The sequence below is a fragment of the Vidua chalybeata genome, chromosome 1, assembly GCF_026979565.1.
Source record: "Vidua chalybeata isolate OUT-0048 chromosome 1, bVidCha1 merged haplotype, whole genome shotgun sequence".
NCBI classification, from domain to species: domain Eukaryota; kingdom Metazoa; phylum Chordata; class Aves; order Passeriformes; family Viduidae; genus Vidua; species Vidua chalybeata.
In genome coordinates this window covers 145954130-145979189 of record NC_071530.1, presented here as the reverse complement: position 1 = coordinate 145979189, position 25060 = coordinate 145954130, and the positions used below count along the sequence as shown (strand labels likewise).

The following is a 25060-nucleotide window of genomic DNA, read 5'->3' as shown; positions in this document are numbered from 1 at the left end:
CCCAACCACCCTCTGGGTGAAGAACCTCTTCCTCATATCCAACCTAAACCTGCACTGACACGACTTCAGGCCATTTCCTTGGGTTCTGTCAGGGGTCACCTGAGAGAAGAGATTGATGCTGCTCCTTGTGAGGAAGCTGCACAATGCGGTCTCCTCTCAGTATCCTCCAGGCTGAACAGAGAAAATAACCTTGGCCACATCTCATATGGCTTCTCCTCCAGACCCTTCACCACCCTCATGGCTCTTCATTGGATACTTTCTAATGGCTTCATGTCTTTATATTGTGGCACCCAAGACTGCCTCCAGCAGCTGAGGTGAGGCCGCCCCAGTGCAGAGCAGGCACAATCCCCTTGCCTGGCTGGCCATGCTGTCCCTGGTACCCCAGGACATGGGTGTCCCTCCTGGCTGCCAGGACACTCATGCTCAACTTGCCATCGACCAGGACCCCGCATTCCCTCTCTCCCTGCAGAGAGGAGGGAAGCACTGACTCCATGAAGGACTGAGTGCTCACGCTCCCACATCTTGCACTCCCCGGGCACACCTGTGCACAGGGACACCAGACTGTCCCCGACATTCAAACCCTGCAGCCAACAGCAGCTCTGCTCCAGGGTTTGCTTAGAAAAAAAAAAAAAAAAAAAAAAAAATTACCACCAAGGGCCTTGTTCTGTAACTGTCTCAGAATCCTCCTTGTGCACTAGGCTGCTGTAGGGGGAAAAAATACACATATACATACACATACACATGTATATATACATACACACAGATATATGCACACACACACATATATACACCGATATTACATATAAATGTATATAATAACAATGTTATATATTTATTATCGGTTCTGTGCCCTGTGGGTGACTCCGGGGGGCGGGGCTAGGCCGCCCCCGGCGCGCGCTCATTGGCCGCGAGGGGCGCGCGGCCCCGCCCCTCCCGCCGGTGGCGCGTGCGCGCGCGCGCGCCCGCGGTTGGAGGGCGGGGCCAGAGGAGGGCGGGGATTGGTTGCCATGGCGGTGACGTCAGAGGGTGCCGGGGACGGGCGGCGGAGACACGGAAAGGTCAAACGGGAGGCGAGGGCAGCGAGCGCGGCGGGGCCGCGGCGGCGGCAGCGGGAGCGGGGCACGGCCGGGCACGGCCGCTCCGCGAAGCTCCGCGGGACCCGCCGGCCGGGCGGCGCAGCCCCTCGGTCCCCGCCGCCTCCCCGCACAGGTACGGCAGGAGCGGCGCTCCGGGGCCGAGCTTGGGGCAGGGGGCAGGCAGCGAGGAGGGTGTCGGGGCTGGGTCGGTGACCGCCTGTTGGAGGACGCCGGGGTGTGGGGTGCCGGCCGGCCGTCCCCGGTGGTGGGGGAGTTGGGAGAGGGCTCCCTGCGCTGTGCGGGGTCGGGCGGGAGCCCCGCGCCCTCCCGGTGTTCCTCCCGTGCCGGGGTTCTTCCCCCGCGGAGCCCCGGGGCTGTGACCCCGGCACTGTGGCCCCCGTGACCTGCCAACAGAAGTTGGGTTTTTTGGTTTTTGTTCGTTTTTTTTTTTTTTTTCCTCTCTGTGGGCCTTAGGGAGAGCTGCTCCCCGCCCCGGCCCCCAGCTTTGCATAACTTGTCTCCCAGTTGACTGTCCCTCCCTCCCTGCACTTTGCCCTTGCCCGGTGGTCTGTGGCGTGAGGGAGTAAAACTATTCAAGGACTGCGTTTTGTTTCTCTGGGGAAAGAGCTGGCTCACAAACGAGGCAAGCTATCTAATAATATATATATATAATATATATATATATATATATATATTCCTTTTTTCCTCCACAGCAGCCCAGTGTACAAGCAGGATTCTGTGACAGTACAGAACAAGGCCCTTGGGTGTGATTTTTTTTTTTTTTTAGCAAACCCTGGAGCAGAGCTGCTGTTAGCATGTAGAGTTTGAATGCCACAGGCAGTCTGTTGTTTTTTCCTGCTGAAAGAATAATTTAGAGGAGCAGCAATGACTCATTAATAGAAAGTATTAGTTGCAGGAAGGCAAAACCAGGTGAAGTTTCTTACTTTACCACAGACTTACTCTGTGACCTTGGTTCAGTCTTTCTGCACCAGTCAGTCCTCTCATTGCCTGTGAATTGGGAATAGCGGTGCCTTCCAAACACGTTCTGTGGATAAACATACTAATGACTGTGAAATGCTTATCTGCTGTAGTAATAAAGGGTAGATGGTGATGCCATTTCTATCACAGAAGCAGAAAGGCTCTAGGCAGGATGTGAACTGTAGTTGCCACACTTGGATGGAAATAAGAGCTTGCTTAAAAGACATTTAATAACCTGTGATATTGCATGACTTGCATGGTGGTCATCTTATGTTTCATATTTTGATGTAGTGTGTGCTTTCGAAGAGGTGCTATTTCACACTGCAAATACTTTAAGGATGGCTTTTTTTTCCACTTCTGTTTGGAACAAAGCTGTGTGGTGTCCTCTTCCACTGCTAAGGAAACCCTGTGAATTTCTAATGTAGCAGATTATCCCTGATAGTTGACATCTCTGAACTACATGGTGGTTTTGAAAGGAAATACTGAAGGGAGTGACAATAAGTTGATTATACCTGTAATAAAAGGCAATGTTACTTTAAGGAACAGTATTTTTCCCCTCACCTTATAGGATGCTCTCTGTGGAAAATCAGAATGCTTCCTGTATTTCATAGGTAAAAACCTAAATGCAGGACTTCTGAAGCTGAAGGACTTGACTGTCATGGTTCACACACTGCCTGAAGTGCAGCCACTGCAATAACAAATGGAAGCAGCCAAGCACAGAGCTGGGAGTTGCTGCTGCAAATCCTGACCTGAGTGAAATAAGTTTTCTCTCTTTGCAGTTTTGCTTAATACTGACTTGTGCAGCTAGATTACTCACCTTTTTTTTTTTTTTTTTATATATTGTATAAGGATACATCAGGAAGAAGCAATGCTTGCCTCATACATTGGGGATTTTTTGAAAGTAATTCAATATATAGTGTCTCACTTACCTACTCGATTTAAGATCAAACTTCCATAATCAGATTAACATTAAATAGGAAAGCTTTTGTGTTGAAGAGGAGGTAAGCACAACCCAGTTGGGTTTGGTTTGGATTTTGTGTTTTTTCTCTTTTTTTAATGAACCTGAAAGCTGCTCTGGTAGAATGGCAATTCATTGTTAATTCTTAATATGTAGGTGCCCTGGAAAAATCAAATACCTGGTTTCATAGCTACCCTTAGGCATCTTTAATTTATGCAAGCAGGGCTAACTGAGTAACTACTGTAAGTCTCATTGACCTTAGTAGGTTTGCAGAGGTCATGTTTTAAAACGGGTAAGTTGTGCTTGAATTATTTTCTCAGTAAGTATTAGGAGCAAGTGTTTGTTTACACGATTACATGCTTTTTCCAGTTCTCCATTACATTTTCTGTTTTTCTTTAGATTCTTGCTCATCTTAAAGAAAACTCTAATTAGGAAGAAGCACAGGTTTTTGAAAACAAATTCCTTTTCAAGATCTGGCTATAGCAGAGCAGACGGCAAGGTCTTACAAACAGTCAGAAAGGCCAGTGTTGGGTTCAGAGAAACTTGGCCAGCACAAGCTGAATGTACATGAGTGACATCAGCATTTTCTGAGCCATTTATGCTGTTCACTTGTGCTGGTTCCCAGCAGTACCTTGTGTCTTATGTAAGCTCACACTGTACATCCTGTCCTGCTGTTCTCATGCATGATAATTCACTGGCGTTATCTTACAGGAGGGGTTGAGAGCTGCTGCTTGTCTCAAATGTCTGCATGCAAGTTTCCTATGAGCCAGGAGCATAACAGTGTCCTAGGAGACATCTGAGGAATAACTTGGAGTGAGACACAGCTTGTCCCCTGCTCCTTTTGGTAATAGAGCTGTAACCACTGTGAAGTCATGTGACAGAGGTTTTACTGGACTGAAGCCTTGATCTGTATCATATGTAGATGGACCACTAATGCAGTTTTGATGGCTGGTAATAAAACAGCCATAAAACCCAAAGGACTTCAGTGTCAACAGAAGCCTCAACAATACTAAGCCTGGAAAATAAAGGCTTTTATTACACTCCACACTTCTTATTACAAGGTCTTTGGGAAGAATTGTGTCTTCAGGTACTGATCGTTCAAACTCGTCCTTGCAGTTAGCATTTAATTGTGTCATGAAAGTATTGCCACTTGATGGGTGAAATGGAAACAAACCCTCCATTATAAGCACAAAACCCAAATATTTCTTCTGTTTTTCTTGCTTGCTAAATCTAGCTGAAACTTGCTGGCATAAAATCCTGCAGTAAAGCAATGTGCATCATCTATTTCTAAGTAAACGGAGCACCTTCTTTGAACAGTGTCTAATGTTTCATACTTCAGCTTCTTTTGTTAGTGCTGTAGCAGTGTGAGGGAGCCAAATTCCTGATTACCTGTCTTGGTGAATGTGGTTGTCCTTTTCTGACTCCATGGCTTGTTTGGAGCAGCTGGAAAGTTTCCTTATGAGCACTGATCTGGCACAGCCGTGTACAAGACTCTGAGATTCATAGCTCTGTAGGGGAACCACCTACAGAGGGAAGAAGGGTTGACCTGGAGAAGTGTACCTGGAAAGGAATGCTGATGTTCCCTGTGGAAGTTAACAGAAATCTTTCCTGTGACTTTCCAGAGTGACTTGCCCCATACTGCACAAAACAGTTTCTCGTTGTAGGGGAGAAACAAGAGGAATGCAAGACTTGACAAGGGGACTGGTTATCTAAAAAGGAACAGGTGCAGTCCTCAGACACTGAAAAGCTGAAGAGATTCCTTTAAGTAAGCTGTTCTTGCAAGTTTAAGAACATTTATTGGCAAAACATCTAAGAGAAATTTGAAATTATATTTTGAGAAGGAAATTGAGTTATCAGTATTACTTTTATTGACCAAAGATAGGGATGCATGGACTTTTCCTAGTGCTTTTTTTAATTATGGAGGATATGCAAATCTGTTTTAAAACCATATACAGGAGAATAGGCAGCGATGAAGTTGTATTTTAGAAACTTGTAGCAGCTGTAAGAATAAATATTGTAAAAAAAAAAAAAAAAAAAAAAAAAAAAGCCAAACAAACTCCCCCTAAAAAACCCAAGCTTCAAAAGTACTTTCACGTGGCACATTCAGGATTCTGTTAATTATATTTTATTGTGTGACAGATACTTATGTAAATATGGAAGTCCACATACATGTTGTCATGAATGGGTAGCTTTTTTAGTAGATGTGGGCAAATAAAATGTGGTCTGGATACTTAAATCTGCTAAAATATTTACAAGAAGGCTGGCTCTTGGAAAAAATTTCCCACCGGATGCAGTGGGTGTCAGGTCTAAAGGTCAGCAACAGAGAGAGTAAAGAGAAGGATCTTTTTGCATTTATTTTTCTCCACATTTTTCAAACAAGCCTTGTGTAAAGAAGCAGAGAATCTTTCTTTGTTTCTTCCTAAATTTTTGAGTGCTAACAGGCATTTGCAGGTTTGTTCATACTTCAGCTATTTGTTGTGAACTTTTTTTTTTTAAGAGAGGGGAAAAAAATCCCAAAACCCTCAGTGCAGTTAATACATTCATGAACTCTTAGCACGGAAGTTCCTGGTGTAAATCATAAAAGCCAGATGGAGTTTTAAGTGACTGTCATGTACTACTTGGGGAATGAACATTCCTGATACTAATAACAGAGCCAGATTGGAGCTACGTAATTAATCCCAGTGTCCTTTTCAGTGCATGATAAGATTTGGCTACAGTAGCCATGGAGTTAATAGAGACAACTGTCAAGTCCTATGAAGCAGTGCATTGTCTGCCTAAAATAAAAATACCTGTGTGCTTACTCTGATATGTATTTTCTGGTGATTAGTGCTCAAATTGCCATTCAAATGGGGAAAAAAATGAGTGTGAGTAGTGGCTGACTTTGGCTTGAATCTGTCTCCTGTCTTAAATATGTATGTAAATATATTTATACATATATTTAATATGTATAATTTGTTTGCATTCATGTTATATATATATAAATGCTTTTAAAGCAAAAAATAAGTATATAGGGCTTTTTTGAATGTCACATGGCAAAACCTTTTCTAAATTTGAGTTGAAGTGTAATGCCTGGGGAGCTCCAGGAAACAATCTTACAATGAAGTTTATTCTCTCTATGTAGCAGTGTCCTGAAGGAAATGTGCAGAGAAGTGCCAAAAAAAAAAAAAAAAAGGCTTATGAGATGGCACAAAGTCTGTGTCAGATACAGACAGGAGGAGGAGTGGGCAGATGGCAGTCAGTACAGAACACGTGAATAATCAGATTGAGAACAAGCTGAATAGACTGTCAGTATGCTGGCTGCATGCTGCTGCATTTTGGGTTTGGTGAATGTGCTGGGGATTTTTTCATTGTGATCAGTGTTCATACTCCAGAGAGGTAAAAATCTTCAAGCTAGAAGTATATATGAGGGTGAAGGCATGCCCACCAGAGTCAGGGGAACTTCTGGGATGAGGGAGAAGTTAGTCCTTTCAGAACCATCAGAACTGGAAAACATTAAAAAAATCTGTTCAGTTTGTTATAGACTTCATCTGCAAGTTTATTCAAATCTACCTTTGGCATGCATGACATGGAATAATATTAAAATGATTGAAAATCATAGTGCCTGAATCTGTGGGATGATAGATTTGTTTGTTTTTCTGAAAAGGTCTGGAAGGTAGTAAGACTTACTTGTGATAAATTGTTTACGTAACTTACTTTATCTAATTTATTGGAAAACTCTTTGGGTAGCTGTCTGGCCTGAGTGTTCATTGCCTGGCTCAGTAGTCTTTTCCAGATTATTGGTTGGATGCCCTGTTGGAGCGTGGAATGGAAAGAAGAGCAGGAGGGATGGCTGCACTGATGAATGATTGATCCTGTAACCTCTCGTGCAATGCTAAGGATTATAGAAAAAAATAAATCCAGAAATAGAACAAGAAAAGCCCTCCTTCCCTTCTGATTTTTACTTGAAAAAGGTTATAATATCAATTTCTTATAATAATAATAAGGTATACATATGGAAGAGAGTGTATTGAGATTCATTTGATCAGTAGTAACTTGGTTCTGTTTGTATTTGTTTCAAAATGTTCCTGCTTTTTTTCTCAGAAAGTTCCATAGGCTAGAAGAGTAGGGAACTGGTCTAACTGGAGAATGCCCTACTTCCCAAAAAAGAGACATTCTCTGAGCTGGCATTTCAATGGAAGGATCCCAACACACCTTTCAGTTTAAAATTTATTTTGTACAAATAATTTTGCATGCCTGCAGTTATCCTTTAGTAGTACCAGTTTGCTCCTTGTACACTGTCTTAGCATGCCTCAGTCTGAACAACAGCGGTAAAGAGTCTTAACAGCACAAGAAGGTAGAGCAAATGTGGTCTGTGTTTCTGCAGAAGTGAAGGTTAGAAAGATAAAGGGAAAATGATTAAAATATTCACAAGTGCCCTAGATAAGATTGTTTCGTGTCTGAGGGCATGGTGAATCCTGTGGGAATGAGGAAGCTAAAAGGCTATTTAATTCTGATGTTTCACACTGAATCAACATGTTAGATATCAAAGTGGTATTAGTGAAATTTGTAAGAACACGGGCATTTTATGTAAAGAATACAGAAATAAAGTAAGTTAGTCCAAACCAAATCCTTTGCTGTATCCGAGCTATGCAGAGAATGAACATTGGAGGCTTAACGTGAGTATAATAAATCAAACTGCCAGCTGAGCCTCAGAGGGCTTTATTCATGCACTTCATTGTTCTCTCTGCAGATACAGCAGGGTTCAGCCAAATGCAGGGCTGCAGATGTTCAGTGTTTCCCAGTGTTCTGAAGGCTGAGCTGGTGTCTGTGCGTTGTCCAAACTGCTCTGTTCACCGCTCCGAGTGGCCGTGCTCTGCCTTTCATGGGGACTTTCACATGCAGAAATCACAGCGTGAGTTTGCACTTTTGGGTGAGTGGGGAGCTGTGTTGTGTACTGTTGATAACTCCCAGGAAAAGCTCAGATTTGTAGCTTCTGGAAAGTGCTTTTTGGCAACAGAAGATGCCCTGCTGACCCTCTGCAGCTTGGCAGAAAATCTTCCTCAGCACATGAGCTTCCAAAGCACCTCTCTCAGGGTACTTCTTGGGGCTGCTGGCACAGAGCAGATTTCTTAGCCTTCACCAAACTTCTCCTTTACCTATATCCTCAGTACCAGGCAAACAAAATAGGCAGACTTAAGGCATACTTATTAAATAAGATTGAAATGGGCAACAAAAGGGTAGAAGCAGAACAGAAGGAAAATTGTGTTCTAGTTTAACACATGGTGACACATCTGGTTGTTCTTAACTAGAGTTCTAAAGCAGGTCTCTGCTGTTGGGCCTGACAAGACAGTAATAGTCTCTCATTAGTGTTAGCTTTAAGTATTCAAAGTTGAAATTACTCAGTTTTCCATCACATCTTCCTTTCTTTTACCTCATCCTCACTAGGGCTCTGGCTGGAGGTGGGCAGCTTTGTGTTGAAAGAGTTGCTTTTCCGTTCTGTGTGTATTCATTTTGCTGGCAGACTGGTCCATGTTTGATATGCATCAGTACTTTAATGAACATGCTTGCAACACGCTCATATGATTAGTGTAGTGTGTTTTGTTAACTCCATGTTTTCTGAGAGTATCTTGAGCATTTTATTAGAGACCTCATGTGATGTATTTTTAGCACTGCTGATGAACTTTAACTAAATCATCTGATTATATACAGATCATGCTTGTAAATAAATATTCTCTCATCTTCTCTCTAGTCTGCTTCTTTTGGTGTTTTGCTTATCTTTAATTATTGTTCAGTAAACTTACCCTGTAAAACTTTAACTTGAGAACAATCAATATTTCGCTCACTTGTAGAAGGATAAGTAAACACATTTTTTCCTATCAAATTAGGTTAAGATAAGAAATACTACAGCTAACTAATTTTTAATATTAGTTTGACAGGTGTATACTTTATCCCAGTACAACAAAGGCAGTGTTCAGGAATGTTTTTCTTGGTGGTGGTTCTGTGAGCATAACCCTTGGATCTCTCTGTAGGTCAAGGACAAATTTCACACAGCCTTTTGCAGTGGGATAACTAAGCTGTCTGCTGACAGGATCAGGTACTTTCAGGTCACTGGAACATTGGGAATGTTCTGGTATCAGGGCAGCCAATTTTTCTGCAACCTGCCTCTCATCTGTTCTGAATATATCAAGGGAGTATTTCAAGGAAATGCTAAGGAAGGTGAAGGTGACTTCTTGGGCTTTATGAAGATTGGTGTGCATATCTCTAGCTGAACAGGACTTGAAGTGTTCAGACTTGAGTCAGCTGTGATACAAGACAGATTCTTTAACAAGGAAATCTGTGATATTTTCTTAAACTACTCATCTGTCCATTTTGACTCCCTTTCTTTTTTTTGATTACTCTAACTTGAAAAAGGAGTTGTCATATCTGATCCAATGCTTTTAATATTATTAATTACAAAGTAAATGTAGTAGTTGTTATCCTCAGATATAATGTGATTAGGCATGATTGTTTGGTCTTGCATTCTTCATTTGATTTCAGCTTGCATGACTGCTTTGAGTTCAGAAACCTAATTAAAATTTTATGATGAGTTTTTTGCTTTGAATATGGTGACTGAATGACTTGTCTTGATAAACACACTAGTTAGATCAGGGTCTGCTAAGCTGATGTTTCAGTTAAGAGCCAGGTTATGCCAAATATTAACTAGAAGCAGTAAAATCTCATCTAAGTATAATGAATCTGTGTACTTAAACATTCCTTGGTTGTAACAAACTGATGGAAGCTGTGATTCTGTATGTTAATGTGAAGTTGCATATTGCAAGATCAGGGAGAAATCTGTTTGTTGCTCTTTCTTGCACAACACAAACTTCAGTATGATGTTCTTTCTTGTTGTAATTAATTATACCTGACTTCTTGCTTATATAGAAATTAAGAAACAAGACCTTTATTTGCACAGCTTGAATTGCTGTAATGTGTAATACTACTTTTAAATTTCTCCTGAGAGTATCAGACATCCCAGTAAAACAAAACCTCTGCTGCAATTTTCAAAGCCTGTTAATATTTTTTTTTGGGGGGGGGGGAGAAGGGGTAACTTTTTCTTAAGTTGCCTGCTTTAAATGAAGTGACTACTAGTTTTTTGTCAGTTTACTGGTGCACTACAAATATGTTTCTTAATAGTTTAGACAGTTTATAATCTGCTGGTAGCTTGAACTATGTGGCTGTTCGCTTCAGTCATTTATTCCCCCTCTGTAGAATCAAGTTATTTTAGCTGTCTGGTTAATCTTTGCACAGATGGGACTTGCACATCATTGGAGGCTGAAGCACTGTGGTGTGGTACAGGCTATTGATAACTCTGTGGTGTTTCCTGTCTTTCAAGCTACTGGTTTAAATTGTAAAATATAATTAGTTTGAGGTGTTGTACTTTTAAGTAATATTTTACTAAGTTGGTGTTTGCAAGATTAAATACTAGCTTTTACTTGCGTACAGAGCTTGACAGATTTTGCCAACTGTGATTCTCTGTTTCTTGCGTTTAAGTGGAGCCTAAGGCAGCTGACTATGGCTTTGTGCAAGAGTAGTGAGTTTTGGTGCTTGAGGTTATTGTACACAAATGACTGGAAGCCTGTGTTTGCAGCATTTCTTTAAGTGCGCATTTGTAGGTCCCATTGTACAGGTTAACTTTTAGCAATTTTCAAAAAACCTACTTGTTCTAGAAATGCTGCTGCTGATGCTTTTTGCTCTAGCACCAGCTTTATTTGAATGCTTCACATTGAAAGTTACAAACTGCACATGAAATTGATTTTTTTTAATGGAATTAATTGCTCAGAGGAATTTTTTTGATATTTTTACAGCATTTCTGTCGAGCTAATATGGTCTTAGCTCTTTCAACAGGTGAAATAAGTCTTAAGGACTGTTGCATCCTTGCACTTCAAACCTCTTCCAGGGGACATTGTCTGGTTCATGAACTGATTATGGCAGGATTCCTATGAAGAGCCATATGTTTGTTTATTTTTCTATTTTTGTAAATATTTTTCATATGCAGGGGGCAGTTTTAATTTTTTTTTGGCTGATTTGTTATGGTTGATGCCTAGCTTTAATGAGCATTATTTCAGACTCTTATATATAAAATAAAATCTTTATTGCAGAAAGTCCAGATTTAAGGACATTTTTGTGTGGGAGCTCTACTCTGGGGCTTGGCTTGCATCACTAATGTTAATTCTGCAGAGCTGTACCCTTGACCTAATGAAATAACTGATGCTCATGTGTAAGCAGCATGTGTGTCATTTCCAGTCAGTGAAGGAGGTTAGAAGCACATCCTTGGGTGGAGGTTTTCACAGATGTTTTTTGGGAATATTTGTATTCAGCAACGTGTGTAATACCAGCAAAGTCTTCAAGGGAATTTTTGCCTAAGGTGCTTTAAGATACTTCTGACTACTCAGAAAGGCTTTTGTTTATTCTTGTGTTCTTTTGGTTTGCCTTGGCCTCCCCAGGGGCTGGGTGCTTTCAGGACTAACCTGCACTGTATCAAGTACTGGCAAGTGGGGCATTGGGAACAGAAAACCGACTTGGGATTCCATCCAGCATTTAGGAAAAGTGATTGCTGTGGAATTGCTCAGCTGATTTCCATGAAGGTGGAGTCTGCTGACTGTGTTTGGCACAGAAGCCTGTGGGAAGAGCTCCATGTTAATGTGCAGTGTTAACAAAAGAGGCTGAAGGACAGTGTTCAGACTTGCAGTGGGGGTGTACTTTGATGCAGAGAGTGAAAAGCAACCTGATGTTCCTTTGGTGATTTTTTTGTTTTTCAGATGTCAGGTTCCACTTGCAAGTCAGGGAAGTATTAAAGCTGCATCTAAATGGTTGCAAAGTTAATACTACCTTTAAGGAAGTGTGGTTTTGCCAAATTAATTTTTTGTTGTTTACTCTTTTCTGAGATCTGCATCTTGATCACATTACTGTTCCCCACTCAAAATGTTGATACCAAATGTCTTGAGTATTATTGTCTTTGTAGGGAGCCAGGGAAAGGGAAGGTTCTGTTATGGTTAAACAATTCACCTATCTTGGTTTAGCACTGCAATGCCACCAAAACAAGCAGTCCTGGCCCATGCAGTACCTTCCTGTCTGCTCTCCAGTGATTGAAATCATCTGCCTGCTGCAGAAAACTCACCGTTTTTCCTCTATTTTTTTCCAGGATTATTTTGTAGCTAATATAGTGGTTGTCCAAGAAAATTGCATCATGAAATCCAAAAAGTCCTGCAGCGGTAGAGGAAGTAGGAATCCGTCAGCTGGAAGACAGAGAACATGACTGCCCTTCTGTCACAGTGCTTTTGCCATGTTCAATTTAAACCATCCTGAAAGTGTACCAGTAGTCAGGCTCCGTGGTGTGAGTATTCTTTTCATGGTTTTGGAACAGTCATTGTGCAACAGCCTCCCTCATTAAGATATTTATAAAGCAATACTAAGTTGCATTAAATGATGTCCTTGTTGCGCAGTTGTTTTCTGTTTGAGGTACGACACAAAATTCAGCTGCACGTAGTTGTTATATTCTTGAATTACTCTGTATTTTGCAGAGCTAATAAAAATCGCTTCAAGATTAACTTGAGAACAACTGTGTGTTGTTGTCCCCAGAATGCCTGTCACTGTAGGCTGGGTACTGGCATTCTTTGCTGCTGATCCTGCTGAACACGCAAGTCATGTTTTGGAAGAATCAGAATTGAAGCATGTGCTTCTAGACTTCACCGATGGGTTTGGTTTATGGATATTTAGACCTTAGGCAGGATTAGAGCCTGTTCTGAAGTGAGATACCCTGGGGTACATGTAGTTTAAATATTGTCTTCAGCACAACCTGTGGTTTCGCAGATCTCCTCCCGTTGCAGTACACTACCCACTAATGTGGGCAGAGGGTTGGGGTTTGTGTTTTTTTTAGAGGACTGCTTTAGTTAGTTAACCAAAAGGTATGAAAAGCATCAGTCAATGAAAGGAAGAGAGTTCATTTTAGCTACTAATCTTGATAAAATTGAGTAGCTCTCATTGTTAGTTTGAAACTTGATGACAGTGTGGGAATTTCAGATTTGCTGCACCAGAAGTACCCAAACCCCTGGATTTTAATATCAGGTAATGATGTAGGTTTCCCCTTCACCAAACTATTTAGTTGGTTGCATTGAATTGTTGCTTAAACTGCACTGTTGTGGGAATGAGTTGTAGGAACCAGTCCTTCTACTCCTGAGTTACTTCTAAACTGTTTGTTTACTGTAAATGGCTTAATTTTGATTATTACAGAGGCCCTGCATTTGTAGGGCTGAAAAATAGTTTGGGTCATACTGTCCATCTTCAGTATTTAGTTTATGATGGTTTGAGAAGCTGTATTCAGTACTGGGAGGAAACAAAAATGAGATCTGGGGAAAAAAAATTGGAGTCTGAAAATCAGTAGTCAGTCCTTAAATGTAAGGCATCCCTGTGTACTGGTTCAGAGTAACATTTAAAAAGTTTTCATGTTCAAAATAGTGTATTGTAGGAAACAGTCTGCTGCCTTTTTCAATTTTGAGGGAGTCCTTGCATGCAAGCTAAGTAAAAATATCTTTCATATTGCTTGTTATTTAATACACTGACATAAAATCATAATCTTGAAGGGTTCTTTTTCTGGAAGAACATTAAGTCATCTACAGAAGTGACCATGGGATAGTATTTGGCAGCATATTTAAATACAGTAGGCTTAGCAACTTCTATATTCTCTGTAATCTATTTTTTAAAATATTTGGCTTCACCTAATAAAAATGGTGTTAACATCAACTATTTGTGATTTCAGAACTGTTGGACATGCTGGCAGTGGAATCTATTGATAACACCTGGTTATTTATAGGAAAGACTGCACTGATGTAATCTATGGATTGTTAGTTCTATATCCAATATTGACTTCATTATGTCTGAGAACAATTATATAAACAAGGCTATAATTGCTGGAAGCATATCACAGGAATTAATGAGATTGTGGAGTTGCAGGTGTAATGGTCAGAAAAAGCTTCTGGGGGTCTGTGGTCCAATCAATCATTCAAAGCAGAGATAGAAGTAGCACTGGGTGAGATAAGTCATGGCTTTGACCTCTGAAGCTGTGAAAACCCTCAAGAGCAGCAAACCCATGGCCTCCATGTGAAACCTGTGCCTGCTTTTCACCACCCTCCTAGTGAAAAAGATTGTCATTGTGTCCAACCTGAGTATTCCATGGTGCCTTTTGTGGCCATTGCTCTTCCTTATCCTGTCTGCCAGGGCTGAGGGTGTTTGTCTGCACTATCTTTACTGCTCCCATCTTGGTGTAGCTGTAGACAGCTCTCAGAAGGTCCCATTGTTCTGTGTGCCAGAGAAAACAGTCCCATCTCCCTCTGCCTCTCCCTGTGGACAATGCCCCTGAGGCCCTTGACTACCTGGGTACCCATGTTTGGACCCTCCTTGGTTCCTCAGGCTCCTGCTAGAGTGGGGTCCCCACCTGGGCACCAGATGTGTGCACAGTGGCCTTGCCAGTGTCTGGCCAGGCAGGGATCACGCCCTTCCCGCTGGCTCTTGTTCCCTCTGGTGTCTGCCCCAGCACCTGGGCCCTTTCCTACAGGGCTGGTGCTGTGCCAGCCTTCCTCAGCCTGTGCTGGGGGGTATGGGGTTTGTCTGCCCTGGGGCACAGCTTTGCTTTCCTGCCCTGGGCCTGATGAGGTTTGGTTTGGCCCCATTCTTGGGCTTATCTGTGTATGTTTGTTTGTGGAAGTACTGCCATTCCCTGTGTGATCCCTCTCTTCCCTCCACTTTCTGATCCCCTGCCAATTTGCTGAGGGTGTGCTCTGCCCGGCTTCCTGGGTGCTGGTGAGTGTTTGCAGCTCTGGGATGGCCCCTGGAGTCCTACCTGGCCAAGTTGCAGCTGGGTGTTCAGCTGCTGGTTGCAGCTGTGTGATCCAGAGATCTGGCCAGTTTTCCAAGCCTGCTTCCCTTCTGTTCATCGAGCTCTAGGCACCTCAGACTCCAGGTGAGTCTGCGGTGGGAGACCTGTCCTGAAAGTTGTCCTGAAGTCAAAGAATGTTCTCTGGGCCATTCAACTTTCATTGGAGCCCCCCCAGGAGTTGGCTCTGCCTTTGATAAATATTTTTTAACTCCTTAAGATTATCAAAATTAATTTCATCCACGCTTTTTCCACGTTCCTTCCAGAAGGTGATGGGACTCTATTGTTTTGAATTGTCAGGCACAAGGATGGTGGGACCCTCCTGTGAATGCCATAATGCTTTAGTAGGTGACAACACTCACAGACACATGGTTTGGTTCATCGGGTGTCCTGTGCAGGGCCAGATGTTGGACTCCATGATCCTGATGGGTCCCTTCCAAATCAGGATATTCTATGATTCAATGAATCTTGGTGTAATGCTGCATAGAATATTGAAAAAAACCCAACTAATTTAGTAGTTGCTAAGCAAAATTTTTAACAGTCAGTATGAAAATCAAAAATTATTTCATTATTTAGGAAAAAAAATTCCTACTAGAAATTACTTCTGTCTTCTTCAAAAAGTTGTATGCCTCGTATTATATTAGTCCAGTAACTAAATTTCAACTCTTATGTTGTTCCAAGTAGGGAAACGTAACTCAAATTTAACTGGAAAATTTACAAACTAGGAAAGTCTATTTTAATTCTTGTTTGTTTTAAATTATTGAAGGAGGTAGCTTGATTCTGGAGGAGATGGTGTTTGAGAGGCTCTGAAAGCAGTAATTTTCCAAGCCTATTTGTCAGATCTGATGTAAGATTGATTCTATAATATGGAGTTAATGTTTTCAAAATGAGCTGCTTGGCCAGAGCACTGTGTCTGGTTCCAATTACCGTCAGTAAATCCTGAAAATTATTTTCTGAGAAGGACTTGGTGAAATCTGCATTTTAAATAGAGATAATCAGTATGAAAGTAGTTGAAAGGAGATTTGTAATATTTCATGCTGCATGGTTTTGGTTTTATTTTTGAGATTGTTGATTCTGAAGTGGATGCCATGTCTGTGCTGTTCTGGCGTGCACTGTTTCCTGTGTGGAAGCAGGATTACGAGTATGCTTAAAAGAATGGATCTCCTGAGTATTATTGCAAAACAAATAATTGACTTTCTTAAAAAAACCCCAAAAACTTCTGCATAAGAACAAAGATGTTTTGTAAATTCAAGTGCTGTGCACTTATCTGATGTTTGTAACTTGCATGCTTGCTGGGTTGAGCTTATTTTCTTTGAAGTAATTTTAAAAAGTGTATATGCTCTGGGAGCAAGGTTAGGATTGATACCAGTGTATAGATTGCTTCTCAGTCTGATATCCTTCAGGATAACTGCAGTGGAGCATTTGAGCCCTCTTTATGCAGCAGGGAAAATAAGTGGTTGTGACACTGTACTTTCAGCAGGATCTACAGGCTGCAGCACCAGCCTCCAGACTCTGCTTTCAAAATTCAGTGTGATGATGCCAGGACTTGTCATATTTGCAACTATACTCATTTGGAAGGATTGGAATACATTCAGAGAGGATTATCCTTAAAATGGGAACATTCCGTGTGGATCTCTTGGTGGCCTGGCCCTTACCAGCTTCTGCAGCAATTTAGTAATTGCTGCAGACTTAGTTGTTGCACCCTACTGTTAGCAGTCTGTCCAAATGTGCCCTTGTTCAGCAAGGTAAGCAAAGGGACTTTGAATGTCTGCTTGCAGTTCTCTGCTTGTTCCCTCACAGTGTTACAGAGAACTATTGTTGGCAGCTGATACACCAGAGAATTATAATTGCCAATGTGAGTGAAAAGCCATTAAGTGAAGGAGTGTGCTAAATGTGTCATTAATTGGAGTCTGTCACACCAGACTCAATTGATATCCACTCAGAAGAACCCCCAAACAACCAACAACCTACTTAACAAATGACATACTTATATAGATTTTTTTGTTTCTGTCTTTTTAGGGAGGTTTTTCCATCCATGCTCGGCCATGTTTGAGTCAGCAGGTGCAGAGGACTTCAGTAGTGAAGATTATTACAAATAATTCAATCTTTACCATTCCTGATATTTAGGTTTTTTTTTTTTTTCTTAGAGGGCACTGCAATGAACATCTATTAGGTGTATTCTTAATTTCTGTTTCTTGTCAAGTTTAAGGATTCTTTTTGTCCTTGTGCTTCTGTCTTCCACTCTCTTAGAGCAATCAGATCACTGGTATGAACTTTTTTGTGTTTTTTCAGATTTGAGGATATTCTGAATGTTATGCTCTAAAGATGCCTTTAAAATGAAAGAGCCCCATTTTACAGGCAGTTTTATCATCTTGGATCAGTGAGATTGCTTACCTTGGAAGAAGAAAAGACACATTATGGACCCATATCAGCAGTTGGAAGACTCTTGAGTATAACATGGAGATATATCAGGTAGAGGGAGCTGTGATTTGTTTTAACAGTTTATTATTAAATATCTACAATAATCTGTTCCACATTGAGCCAATCTAGTTTCCCTGTAGATCTTTACCAGGAATGAGGCAAAAGTTCCTTTCCTTTAAGAGGGACCAAAGGAGGTAAATAGCTGAAACTATGAAATTAGAACTATGGCATGGGTAGCAGTATAATGTCAAACCTACTCAGGTTGTATAATAAAAATTCCTTGCTGACACTGAGAAAGGAATACTTCAATGAAAACTTGAGGGAAAGGATGGAATCTTAATGTGAAATCTGGCCTAATACATTCAGAGTATTCCTATTTCTCCTCTAATTTTGTAGTTCTGGTTGTTAGGTTTCTCTTGTGCATTGGGGTGAGGCTGTCCTGCTGGAAAATGCTAAAATCTAGAAAGTGAAAATAACAGTGCATGTTGCTGTACGTCGCATAGCAATATAAACAGCTGGATGACTGTGTACTGAGGAAGAGAAATACAAGTGAGGGGGGTAATACTGTTTCTTCTGTTTTCTGTTCTTGATTGCAGGTTAACCTTCTGGTTGGGACTTTATGAGGATAATTCATTATGATAACTTTTTAGTGTGGTAGATGAGTGTTAATTTTTTTTAGCTAATTTTTAAAGGAAAATGACCTTAAATTAGCCACTTCCTACCTCTGGTGGTGTCTGTGGAGATTACCAGTTACTGCAGAACTTCCCTGAAATAAAGACTTAATTGGCCTGACTGACATCTTGGGTATGGTACTCCACCCCATGGAGACCCAAGATGCTGTTCCATAAATAAACATATGGTTTCTTTAGGCTGAGCTGTGTTGGTCAGCCAGAGGAATATGAGACTCTGGTGGAGAAGAAGGGAGTATGTAACTGCTGCCATCATTCTTAGGCAGTGCACACTAAATTTATGACTTTCGAACTTTGTTCAAACTTAAGATGTGGGGTAATCTTGAATCAGGATCTGAACTTTGTGTCTCACACCATTATCCTTTTTCAGTAGTCTGTCCTCCTTAGAACTCCTTTTGTCAGATAAAAATAATTAATTTACCACACAGACTTCTCGTTGTTTGTTTTACTGAAATAATTACATATGATGTACGCATCCAGCCCTCACTGAAATTCCATCTGATGTGTGCTAGTAACATTCTACTTTCATGCTTTCCCAGACATTTTTAACATACAAAGATACTTTTTTCCTCTTTCTTTACAATTGATAATGTTGGATTCAGTCTTTCATTGTGTTAGAATTCATGTCCCAGTTTAAAAGGTCTTTCTCCCTCTTGTGCTGAATTTATTAGTTGCACTGTGTAAGTATTAGTGATCAAAAGAAGCTGAAAAGGTTTTTCTGAAAATGCACAGGAAATGCAGTGTTAAAACTACTACAGTGTTCACTTCCTACTTCACCATAATTCCTCATGATGTGTATTGTTAACTTGTAGTGCTACAGTGAACTCTGTGTGGGTGTTAGAAGTTCACTGCAGTTCACAGTGGAAGCTCTTGATTTCCACTGTGAAGTTCTTCCTACTGTATTTCAATTTGTGTGCAGTTCAACGATCCCTTTAATAGTTAGGTTTTAATGTTTAATTCTCAGTTCTCTTCAGGTTAATATGCATCACTTCAAAAAAAAAAAAAACCTTCATGGCAACAGTGAACATCTGTCTGCCTCTGTCATTTCTCATCACTCTGTGCTTGCATCAGGCATCTGAGGCTAAATTGCTTTGACTGACAGATGTACTGACTGACAAGATCTTGGCTCCAAACACAGAAGCATGCACACACAGACAGGCTCCTTGGGCTCCATTCACATTTCAATATTTTTATGTGGCGACTGAGGTCCCAAATACAATGAGTTTCACTGGTGATTGTGGTTGTTGAGTGAGGAAGTTTAAGATGTGGGGGAAGAGAAGGAGGAAGCTCTTTGGCTGTTTGCTTCCTCACCCTCTTCCTTTCTTCTTTCTCCTCCTTCCTGTCTTGCCAGACTTTTTGCTCAAGGTGTTCATGTAAGGTGGAATAGAAGTTCAGTGTGACTGGTAAGTTAATGATGGAGGCTTGGGAAAATTGCAGTAAGTCTTGGTGATCTGCATGGCTTTGATTTGGAATGGGTGAATGAACACAAACAGTACTGTAATGGTGTCTCTTCTAAATCCTGACTTTTCCATGAGGGAAATCCCATGAGGGTTTTTTTCAAGTCATGCATATTGACCAGAAGAGAATTGAGAATAAAACATTAAATCCTAACTCTTAAAGGGATTCTTGAACTGCAGACAAATCTAAATACAGTAGGAAGAACTTCACAATGGAAGTCAACAGCCAGCATTCACAAATTTTCTGGTAGTTAAATAAGGATTTTAATTTTTTTTGTTGTTTTTATTCTGGGGTATTGACAGCTGAAGAACAGTTCCTAGGGGGGTGATCTTATGTTGCTGTTAATAACAAAGAGGTAAATTTCAGGTGTCAGAAGGACTTAATGTATAATTGAAGATCTGCATCATTCCTTGTGTTCTCAGCATGTGGAGTTAGGAGGGGACTGCACACTTCAAATGGCGTCTTTTATTAGTGTTCTCAAGAGAAACCGTTAAAGGCATTAACAGAAGCCAGCAGCCAATGTTCTTCAGCTTGTGATATTAGCAAAAATCCTGGTTATTTTCAGAGCTTTTAGTCTTTACAAAAACAAGAGGGCTATGCCGTTAAGGAAAATCGGAGTATGCTCTCTACTTTTTTGTTTTAAAAGAAGAAAGTGGTTGGGAAAATAGCTGACGAGGCTTCTTAATGAATGTATGGTTTCAGTTTTGACTGAACTTTTCTAGAAATTGGTGTCTTTCAAGCATGTAGTTGTACTGTCAACTGTAATGCCTCTGCCTTTTTCAACACTATGTTTGGAAATGAAAATTTTAATTCCTTTTATACAAATATAATTACTTTGTAAGATGTTATGCAGGTATTTATAGTTGATAGTGAATCCAATAAAGCAGCAAGCAATGTCATTGTCATGTAGATGGCAGTTTTGTGATGATGTATATGGTAAAACAAAACAAGGTTGTGGAGAGTTTGTTCTCTTTGGGCAGGTAACATTGTAGTAACCTTCATTATTCCTTAAGTATTGTTCAAGAAAGCAGCCAAAGAAATGGCTCATTGCAACTTAATGCTCAGCAGCCTAATTAGTCAAATACCATGTGCCTACCTCTGCATGAAATAGCCTATTGCTTTCCAATGTAAAATAGGAATTTTCATCTTTGGAACAGCCTGAAGAGGCCTTTGTTGCAAATGACCACTGGCTTTTTAGTTATTTATTCTCAAAAATAATGAAGGTCAGCATGGTATCCATAGTGACTGCATGCCGCTTCCTCGTTAATCTTGGCATGCTGCTGTAATAACAAAATTTGCTTACTAGTAACAATTTCTTGTGTTGCAGAGGGAAACCTTTCTTTGAAAACTGGATATGACTGGGTTTCTGTAACTTGAGAAATCTTGAATATAGTAGTTTTTCTTCAGTTTAAAACTCCTTGTCATAATTTCTGGTTGTATGAGTTGCTGTGGAGAACAAGTAGAGAACAAGCAACCTTGAATTGATGAAGTTTATGTATAAATCTGGCACTGGAAAACTTGTGACTTGAAAAATTATTTTCATTTGAAAGTGATAAGGACTGCTAAATGGGGAATATATCATTCTGCTTGCAGCTCTGTTAGTGGGAGGAAGGCATTCTGCTATAAACTTACAAAATTAAGGCTTCTGAGTAGTATGTGAATATGATCAAGCCAGAATGCTTGCATGCTCCCAATTCCATGGAGTGAAATCAGAGTATTAGGAGAAGGTACAACAACAACCAGCTGAGTGAAATGCTTTTAGTAAAATACTTTGGTGTAATGTACACTATTTCCTCTATGAGTATTATACAATGTAAATACTAAATTTTAATATTATAAAGGTTCTTTTAACTCAGAGAAAAAAATTGTTGCAGAATCGAATGCAAGTGTTGTGGGAGTTTTGATAGGAACTTGAAGATGGGGAGTGAAATGGTTCCATCCTGAGGTTGCTTTCCCTCTCACCCTGTCCCCCTCCTTTAATGCTTACCCAAAGAGAGTAGGTTTGGTTTGGGTTTATTTTAATCATTTGGTTGTAATAGAGCTTTAAACTGATAAGGCAGAATTCTGATCTTGAGAGTAAATATTTTCAGAATTCTGTCTAGTTTCTGTTTCTGGTATTTCTTCATTAAGAACATGGCTTGGTTTTGCTTCTGTCTTTAATTTTGCATAGAGCTGTATTTAAAACCATAAATATTAATGAGAAAATAGCCATTTTCAAATTAATGGGAAAGTTCAAAGTGGAAGTCTGTTTTTGAGAGCTCCTGGAATAAGCCTATAGGGAAGTAAAGTCAATGTATCTTTAAAATAATAATTATTTTATGTATATTTTAAATGTATAAATGAAATACATATTTATAAATAAATATAAAGTAATATATAAATAAGAATGAACATATTTAAATCTAGAGAAATCCCAAAATGTATATTGAAATTAAGAATTTTTCATCTAGTTGCTACATTTAGAAATGTTAATTTAATGTAAGTTGTGTGTGAATCTAAAACTATTTTTGCTACAGAATATAAAAACATGTTTTCTTCAATTTTAGCTGCACAGTAATTGGCTGGAATGCTACAGAAGCTAGTCTTAAATCCTTTCTTTTTTTTTTTTTTCCCTCTCCTAGAGGTGACCAGCTGCTCTGCACCAAGGCCTAGCAGTGATGTATCATAGTCTGTTGCTGTAAACATCCCCGACTGGAAGCTGTACCAGCTCCAGCTTTCAGTCAGATGTTTGCTGCACCTGGCTATGCTTGGACAACAGCAGAAGGAGAAGCTGTCATGAATACATTTGTGCATTTATATTTGTCGAGCAGTGTTTCTACAGACAGAGATGAATTGCCTCCCTGTGAATTACTTGGGCTGGTAGGTGTGATCTGAAATCTGATCTGAAATGGAGATCCAAAGCTGGTGCACGCGTTGCTCAAAGCCGAGCTCTTTGCTGCTTTGTGTTATAACTACAGGATTAGGCTTCCTTGGAATGACAAGTGCTGGTGAACTTCTACAGTTACCATGAACTCTTCATTGCTTTATCAGTGGTCTGTTTTACAGCTTATGTTACTCAGGGCTGTGAGGAAAAATTATTATCAATGCTAGCCAATAACTAGCAGGCCTCATATCTGCTGTGCCTTGCTTTTTGTTGTTTTCTCTGGAACTCTGTATTCTGAGTCTCCTTGTGAGAAGGTTGTGCTCCTAATTGTTAGCTGGGGATAACCCAAGACCAAAATGAAGGTTAAAAACATATCACCCAGTCTGTTTTTGCTGTTATCCCAATCCACAGTGTATGGCCTTGTCTGTGGTGTGGTTTGTGCTGCCCCCACCATGGTTTGCTTTTCATGGAAATAATAGCTTTTGAAAATATTCCTTCAGAAGTCTTCACTGGTTCAATTCCCGAACAACTTAAAAAACAGTCGTGTCATCAGGAACAGTATCTGCAGAAAAGCTTCAGCTTTCCACTTCTTTCCAGTGGGATCTGCACGTGTTGTTGCCTGGATCTTGCCTGGGATTTCTTTCCTTCTTTGTTTCACTCTAGTCTTCTATTTTTAAAGGGATGGCCAATGAGAGTAACTGCTGACAATAGAAAAAATATTCTTGCAATAATCTAGCTCTCTGTTCTCTCCCCCAGTGTTATTTTTTTTAATTCCCTAATACTTAAATGAAATACTTTGTTGAATTTAAATGTTAGTATACCAAATCTAGGTATTCATTTGTTTAGCTTCACTATAGTAGTTCTGTAAAAGATGATTGTGACCAAAAATACAGATGCTTTTAAAAAGTAAAATATTTTCTCCTTAACTTATCAGAATTAAAACTAGGAGGCTTTCTTAGTCCTGGGAAAGCTGGACTAATAAGCATTGGAAGGATGATGATTTTGAAGCTGTCAGTGGATTACCAAAGGTGAACCAAGGACAGCCATTATTCTGTGATAGTCCCATTGCTGTAACCATTTTGTTCCTTACCCTGTGTCCTGTCTGGTGACATAGGAACATGTGTGGTGATAGAAAGCTGTGAACTTATTTATTGATCTAATTCATTGCTAGCACCTCTACAAAGATTTTCAAAGCAATTTGCACACCTAATACAACCTCAGTTAAAATAGCTTTTTAAAAAATAACGGTCTTATTTGGTTTGATAAATACTGGCTGTATATTTATAAAAAGGACTTTGATGCAGAATCTACAGAGCTTGATGCCTTAAAAAAATGCTGGTAGTTGTTTTCCAAGCTTTCTTTGCTGTAAACATTTAGCATTTCCTAGTTCCAGACAGTATTTGGACTTAGAAGAAAGGAAATTGTTTTTGTTAACAAACTTCTTAGTTCAAAGTAAACGTATTATAATTAATCTGTGTTCATTTTGGTTAGTGCTGTCTTAGCCATTCCACGTGCCACATAAGAGCTGCTTTTTTTTTTTTAATAAGCCTTGTTCACGTGCAGTTTGTCAGTCCAGTCTTGTGGAATTGAACTTGTGCAAACCTTCATATTATACTGGTGTCTAATCCATGTACTCAAACACAGCTGTCACATGTCAGCACATGAAAATAATTTGAAGTGGCTTATAACTGCAATAAATAAATAAGTTTTTAAATCCACACTGTATTTTTGTTTGAGGTTTTTTGGGGTTTCTTTGGGGTTTTGGTTTTTTTTTTTGGCTTTTTGGGGGTTTTTTGGTGGTTTTTTTTTTTTTTTTTTTGGTGTGTTTTTGGGTTTTTTTTGCCTAGTGTTTGAATGAAATGAAAGGATCTGTTTTCTCTGGTCATGAAATACCAAGTCCTAACATCTTAAAGTGTGTCAAACATGGCTGTTGTTTGCAGCTGAAGAAGGTGGGTGTTGTAGTGTTGTCCAAATGCATATTTATGCCATGATCCCAGGTGAACTTTGCAGTACTGGGATATCTGGGAAGGGCTGATGGGGATTTGGCCTGGCAGCTGTGTAGTTCTGGTAGGGATGAGGAGTTGAAGCAACTGTTGCAGAATGAGGCAAGACAGGCTCACAAACACAGCAAGTGAAGTTTGGGAACAGAAGAGGCAGATTTGATTTGACACTGATGCTCAGCAAGCAAATGACCTCATCTTGTTCATGTGAAGCCAGTGATGTGTGACATGGATCAGTTTCTGGTGTTTTGCAGCAGAAGGAAGTACCTGAATGAAAATCAGGCTGGGGATCCAGAGTGACACAGTGGCTACACTGCTTTTGGTGGCTGGCATTAGCTGTACGTGCAGGTGCAAATTACAACTGCCTTTAGTAATAAAAGCTTGTGATGAATACCAAGGTTGACCCTTGCTGAGTAGGTGGAGTGTCTGTGAAGTCCAGTGTTTGGCTTGCCTGTGTTATTCTGAGCACATTTTGTGACCACTTGTGAGCAATACTCCAAAGTCCTTGGTGACTTTGCACTGGCCTGCTCGAACGCCGTCTTTCCTTGCTTGGAACTCACAGCTGCATTAAGCAGAATTGCTTGAGCTCATGTTTTCCTTCATACAAAGAACAACTGTTAAAATATTTGGAGGGTTTCCCCCCTCCTCTATGCATGAAATAATCTGCATCTGTGATTCCTTTTACCCAGTAAAGCTGCAAACACCTGTTCAGAGAAGAACTTGGAGAAGG

The 25060-nt window shown here is 40.3% G+C and overlaps 1 long non-coding RNA gene across 3 annotated transcripts; it reads left to right on the top strand.

The window, feature by feature from the left end:
* Positions 1 to 1059: 1059 nt before the first annotated feature.
* On the top strand, positions 1060 to 24048 carry LOC128796161 (uncharacterized). Of its 3 annotated transcripts, XR_008433738.1 has the most exons (5): positions 1060 to 1209; positions 3724 to 3856; positions 12173 to 12364; positions 17192 to 17371; positions 22089 to 24048. It is a non-coding gene; the product is annotated as an uncharacterized LOC128796161 (long non-coding RNA). The 3 variants fall into 3 exon arrangements; XR_008433739.1 differs by lacking the exon at positions 3724 to 3856 and having other exon boundaries at positions 1063 to 1209; XR_008433740.1 differs by lacking the exons at positions 1060 to 1209; positions 3724 to 3856 and adding an exon at positions 7137 to 7903.
* The last annotated feature ends 1012 nt before the right edge of the window (positions 24049 to 25060 follow it).